The sequence below is a fragment of the Oryzias latipes genome, chromosome 10 (assembly GCF_053564925.1).
Source record: "Oryzias latipes strain Hd-rR chromosome 10, Olatipes_Hd-rR_3.1".
NCBI lineage: Eukaryota > Metazoa > Chordata > Actinopteri > Beloniformes > Adrianichthyidae > Oryzias > Oryzias latipes.
The window spans coordinates 26,639,846-26,646,512 of record NC_136246.1 but is presented as its reverse complement, the minus strand read 5'-3'; the positions used below and the strand labels follow the sequence as shown (position 1 = coordinate 26,646,512).

Here is a 6,667-nt window from a genome sequence, read left to right as displayed (position 1 = left end):
TCTTCCCTTCCTTCATCTCTTTTCCATTCCTCTTGATCAGAGCAGACTGCAGCCTCAGAGCAAGCATGACGCTAAGAAAATAGGTGAAAGAGTGAAGATCAGATGAGGTCCCAAAGGCTGTTTTTTGGATAAATCTTTAGAAATAAATGGAAAAAGAAATCTAATCAGAATAATCTAAAATTACTAAAGTCACAAAGCAGCAGGGGCAGCAGATTTTGTGATCAAAGACTTTTGGAATATTTCACTGATGACAAAGTATTTTTTTTTAGTTAGATTATGACGTTTTCAGCCTAAATAAAAAAACTGTGTTTTCTGGGACATAGTTTCTGCAGAGTGGCAGTAATTCATTACACATTGGCCTCTGAGTTGTGGGTGGGGCTGTTGGTGCAGATAACAGGGTTCCCATCATTCATATCTCTCCCGTTGGCTTACAGCCACTCACACCCCCAACCTAAAATTACCCGTGTAACAAAAATGGCAAGCCACATCAGAGCTATCCCGCCGTACAGTTAGGATCCAGATTCCAGCTCAGACGAAGACAACAAAGACGTTCATGGATCTATTTGTCTGCAAGCGGATGCATCAGAATGGAGCGGAGCAGGGAGCTTGTGGCCTGCTAATTGTAGGTTCTACGGAACACCTACAAGCTTTTTCAAACTGGATTTTTTTTGGTCTGCTCCCGATTCACAACAATTTTAAAAATGCCACGAGAACATGGAAAAAACACAATTTTAATTGGAGTGGCTCTTTAAACTGAAGCAAATAAGCTCACCATGTAACATATAGGTAGTTTGTATCACAACCAAGACAACACAACCTCACAAAATCCTGTTTTTGAGAAATAATCTTTCTCATACACACTTGAGATCAAAACTGTGCTTAAAAGGGAAACCATTGAATTGACTCAAAAGGTCCCTCACCATGCATGTTTCAACAGCGGGTCATGTGACCACAAGGTTCACCCACGGGGACTGGTTTTCTATCCATCCAAAAAGGTGCTATGGAAGGCACTGATTTATGCGGATTTTTTTTTTAAAGTTATATCACTATAAGTAATAATAGTTGGATTTACCATTAATGTTTTTTTTTAAACATTGTTAAGTCCACCATTTTTTAGTTGGCACCTCATAAAAGCAAACCATCCAAAGGTAGTGCAGTATGGTTAAAATGTAGGCTTTAGTATTGTGAATTTTAAGTGGATATAATTCCTAATTTTTCCTAATTAAATAATGAATCCAGCGTTTTGTCCACCTGTAAATTCTCTGCACTGGTTTTATCCAGTTTTAAAGTTTATAAAGTTATTTGTGCCACTGAAATAAGTCCAAAGAACTAATGCCAAGTAAAAAAAAACAAAAAACAAAATATATATATATATATATATATATATATATATATATATATATATATATATATATATATATATATATATATATATATATAATTTCTGCCCATATTTCTTTCTTTCTTTTATCTTTTTCTAAGCACCAGTGAATTCTGTTTTTGCTTCATCACTTGAGGGCCTGGTCAAGAAAACAGGGAAAACAGAAGCAGCATCCAGAAAAATCTCAGGTGACTTTTATTTCCTGGGGTGAGAGGGTGGAAACAAAGAACCAACATCCTTTTAAGATCAAACAAAACAATCTCTGGGAGGATCTCAGAAGACGGTGATGAAATTCTGTTGAAATGACACAGAAAGCCACAGACTCAAGGCGAGTTTTACTGCATTTATGTCTGTGATAGAAGACAGTATAAAAAATTCATTTCTTCTCTTTTTATTTTTTTTACATTGGTTCAGAAATCACCATTTTGTTTTCCTGTAAGACTGGTAATAATATTGTGAAGAATAGTTAGAAACTGTCTTTAACTTTTATTACACTAATGGTTTAAACTTAATTCACTGAGCATGTATTGTCATCTCAAAATTATATTACATTTGAAGAAAGCACAGCCAAGCTATTGTTTTCACAGTTTCTTCTCATACTCCCTCTTTTCTGTGCATGTTTTCTGCTGAGCAGGCCTCAGACTTATCTTCACTTTAGCCTTGGAGCTTCTCTCCAGCAGTAAACTGTGGGCGTGATTTTCACACGAGGTCCATCAGACGATCTTCTGAATATGCAAATGCAGGGTTTTTATACCAAGCCCATCCCTGAGCTCGTTGGTTCGGACTTTGAATGTACCATGTTCATATGTCTGTCCCCTTCGTGTTTGTGCGAAGTAAAACCTCCACAAAAGCTAAGTAACTGTCTCTGAGTCCTTATTCATTATTTCTGTGTGTAAGAAACTGACGGGGTAACGAACCTAAAAATATTCCTATTTTACAGTCCTTTCTAGAAAATCCAGTTTCTTCACATTTGGTCCTTCTGAGCCGGCCGACTGACGCCCTGGACATCGCTGGAACCCCTGGGGGGGGTTGCCTGAAAACCGCATGCGGTCTGAGATCACAGCCTCAGCATTGACACATCCGCCTTCAGGATCAGCGGCCCTCGCCCCGGATCCAGTTTTGCCCTCGGCCACGTCGGACCCTCATCGTATAGCGAGGTTCATTGCTTGAAGTGAGTATGCCACACAGAAAGTCTGTCCTCTCTTTACTTGTTAGGGCCTTATTTTGAATGTGTCTGTGTCTTTGTGTGTGCGTGCATCAACTTTGGGGGAAGAATAGAGACACGGCTGCAGCCTGACTGCTGCGCGGGCACGCTGAACAGGGCAGCGCTTGCAGTCAGGGTGCTGCGCGTGCCCGAGTCTGAAGTGTAGATATCGCCGCGTGTACCGACTAATAGAGCCTTCTGTAGGCTAAACGTCTTATGTGGACAAAGTGAAAGGACTGTGTGTCCAAAAATTTTGCGCTAAACGTCTTGTGTAGACGAAAGGACTGTATGTCCAACAAAAGGACTGTGTGTCCAACAAAAGGACTGTGTGTCCAAAATTTAGCGCTTAATGTCCTATAAGGACAACGAAAGGACTGTGTGTCCAACGTAAGGACTGTGTGTCCAACGACAGGACTGTGTGTCCAAAATTTTGTGCTGAAGGTCCTGTGTGGGCCGCACATGGAGTAAACGGAGCTCCGGGGAAAATATGTGTGTGATGCTTCTTAGGCCTCTCTGTCTGTGTCTGAGTGTGCTCTCTTCGACAGCTCCTGTGGTGTGTGCTCACTTTGATTAATGCCTCATGATTGCTTTGATCAATGCCTCGTTCTAAAACAAAATAGTGACTCAGTTGACAAATAATTAGGTTTTCTTTTCTGATTCTCCAAGCTTTTTCTGCTGATTAGATTCAGTGCTGGAGAATCCATAAAACGGGTTACTTGGGTGGGAACTCTGGTTTGTGATTGAAATTGAGAAGCTGGTTCTCAGGACAGCCACATCCGCAAGGGATTTAGCTCTTGTAGAAGCATGGTGTGGTCTATGAATTCCTGAGAACGTTGTGGCTGATCGTCGATCAAAAACCTCAAAAAGATGGGTGGGACTCATTCACAAAATCTAACAAAGACAGTAAGAAAGCACATTGATCAGGTCCAGAAAACTTTTCATAAAGTTTGGAAGTATGTGGAAAGTCAGGATCAGACATTAATCAAGTATTTGGATAAATGGGTTAAAGATTATGGATTTCATAGAAAGTTAAGCAGCCTCAGAGAGCAGGACAGAGTAGAAGGAGGGGGAACAGCTTCTCAGATCAGAGTGCGCGTGCCCGAGCCTGCAGACAGGCTGATGAGAACTCGCAGAAAGGAGGGGTGATTTCTCTGTTGTAAGCAGATATAACAGCTTTCTATGCTCTCCGAATAATGATAGGACGTGTTTTAGTGTGTATTTTGGTGTTTAGGACATGGACAAGGGTAGATGTTCAGAAAAAAGCTATAGACATTATCATTTCTTACAAAGCAGTAGTGGATCATTTTGTGCAGGACACACCTCCCTCTTGTATAAACATGATCAGACTCGGATGGCTGGTGCAGCCTTCCCTTTTTTTTAGTTCACTCTCCCTGCTCATAAAAAGTTTGATTGCAACCTTCTGACCCCACTAATCAGGTCCCTGCATTTCTGCTTGTAAATCTGGATTGACCCCTTAAAAGCATTCCTGAGGATCTCTGGTTCACTAACTCGCCTTACATTTTTTTTTAATGGGCATGTCTGCTAATCTTTCTAAGTTTTAACTTTCAGGGAAATAAGTTCAGTAAATCTAAACTCCAGCTGGCCCAAGCACAGGTTAAATTTTTTGGGACATTTAGTTTCTGTTTCTAGCAAAATTATTTCTCTCCTTGGACCTCACCGCCTTATCTGATCAGCCCCCCACCTTCACTCACTCGCTGTAAGCTGCAGCTGCTTAAGGGGCTGATAGTTGTAACAATGTCACCTGTGATTCTCTTGTGCGAATTCTCCAGAATCACATGCAGTATGCTCCACTCCCTTCCGTTCAAACTTTCCCATTAGTCAAACTGTTATCAGCCTGTTCATGCTGCTGTTAAAATGAGACCCAGTTCTTGTCTGTTTCACTTTCAATGTGTTTTTTCACAATTTTTATTTTTTAATTTTTATTTTATTTATTTATTTTTTTCCTGATTTTTTTTCTACTCTCATGCCTGGCTCTACTGACATCATTGATGATTTACATGATTGTTTGAAGAAAGCTGTGAGAACAAAGGAAACATTGAGTCTGCCTCCAGCTCTCTCCTCCCCACAGACTCTGCATCCCGACCAGAAGGCCTCTGTCGGTGACCTGCTTTACCTGAAGGCCATTCAACGGACTGATTGGTCACACCTGAGGTGGACAGGACCCTTCAAGGTTCTCCTCACCATGCCAACTGCAGTCTGACTTGCTGAACGACCCTCCTGGATTCACGTAAGCCACTGTAAATTGCTGAGAGCCTATGAGACTGACATTTTGCGACACATCCCTGGTTGAAGTCCAACTACGAAGTGTGACACTACTCCTGGCGAGGGGCGCTCCCTGGTGTGTTTCCTCTTGCGCTGCTCTCTTCCAGCTACAGTGAGCTTCAAACCAGCTAACATGGGTCCAGCTGTTGCTCGTGGTTTCATCTTGTACTTTTATTCCCTCTTCCTCTGGAGATCTCACTCACATCATCAATGAGGTCAAGGCCCTTAAATCACACATTTCATCTTAGATGACTGACACCTACTGGTCTGGGTCCCCACTTTATTGGTTTACTTCTGGTGGAGTGTACTGATAAAACTAGTCACTCCGGTCCTCTGTGTGTTGTTTTTCTTTTTTCTTTTCGTCACCTGTTTGATTCCATGTGTCAAATGAATGATTGCTGTCAGGCCGACTCTATCAGCATTATGCCTACAATTTACCTAATTCGCATCTGCTCGTGGTTGAAACTGCTCTTTACAGATTTTGTTGTTTTTCTTTTGTTTGATTTGATTTTTTTTTATTTTCTTTATTTCTCAATTTTTTTCTTGTTCTATGTAACTTTCATTAATGAAATTGTGCCGAGGTTTGGACTGGTGATGCATGCGTATCCTTACGGATGACTGCTGAGGGGCACAGAGCCGTTGATGAGTTTTGCCCTCCCTGACTGCTCAATGAATGTTTCACACAGATGGTATAAGTTTAGCCCTGGAGGTTTTCGCATCAACACTCATGTATCACCTACCACCTCTGATATGCTCATTTTTTCACGTTGATTTTATGTTTTCTTTTGTATTTACATGTACCTCTACACTTTTGTTTTCGATGCAGAGCCGATATGCTGCCTATACTGAAAATCTTCGTGAAATGGTATATGGTTGATGATGACAGGAGTTCTGCTGACTTTCCATATATAATTTTGATATGACAAACAGGGGGGTATGTGAAGAATAGTTAGAAACTGTCTTTAACTTTTATTACACTAATGGTTTAAACTTAATTCACTGAGCATGTATTGTCATCTCAAAATTATATTACATTTGAAGAAAGCACAGCCAAGCTATTGTTTTCACAGTTTCTTCTCATACTCCCTCTTTTCTGTGCATGTTTTCTGCTGAGCAGGCCTCAGACTTATCTTCACTTTAGCCTTGGAGCTTCTCTCCAGCAGTAAACTGTGGGCGTGATTTTCACACGAGGTCCATCAGACGATCTTCTGAATATGCAAATGCAGGGTTTTTATACCAAGCCCATCCCTGAGCTCGTTGGTTCGGACTTTGAATGTACCATGTTCATATGTCTGTCCCCTTCGTGTTTGTGCGAAGTAAAACCTCCACAAAAGCTAAGTAACTGTCTCTGAGTCCTTATTCATTATTTCTGTGTGTAAGAAACTGACGGGGTAACGAACCTAAAAATATTCCTATTTTACAGTCCTTTCTAGAAAATCCAGTTTCTTCACAAATATAAAAAAAGCGCAGACAAGGTAACAAGAATGATGGATGCATTGTCTGAGTGCAGGAAGGCGTTTTTCCAGATCCAGGACTGAAATCGTCTGAGACTTTCCAAGAATAGTAAAAAAGGTTTTCGATCATAAACTAAGACTTGTGGATAGTGTAGGATAGGAGAGGCCCGATCACATTTTCAGACTCGATCAGAATCCCAATCAGGGATTATGTATTTGATTTCATTCTTATTATTATGATCAGCACTTATACAGATAAATACTCCACTTGAAGTCTGCATATCTTGAACAAATCACTGGATTTAACTGGTGTAAAGTGCAGCAGAACACAGTTCTAGTTTAGCA

The 6,667-nt window shown here is 40.7% G+C and overlaps 2 long non-coding RNA genes across 2 annotated transcripts; one reads left to right on the top strand and one right to left on the bottom strand.

Annotated features, from left to right (window-relative positions):
* Positions 1-2,157: 2,157 nt before the first annotated feature.
* On the top strand, positions 2,158-6,206 carry LOC144994764 (uncharacterized). Its single transcript, XR_013658397.1, has 2 exons — positions 2,158-2,552; positions 4,675-6,206. It is a non-coding gene; the product is annotated as an uncharacterized LOC144994764 (long non-coding RNA).
* LOC144994763 (uncharacterized) lies at positions 3,169-4,287 on the bottom strand. Its single transcript, XR_013658396.1, has 2 exons — positions 3,418-4,287; positions 3,169-3,339 (listed from the first exon to the last, which is right to left on the bottom strand). It is a non-coding gene; the product is annotated as an uncharacterized LOC144994763 (long non-coding RNA).
* Positions 6,207-6,667: the final 461 nt, after the last annotated feature.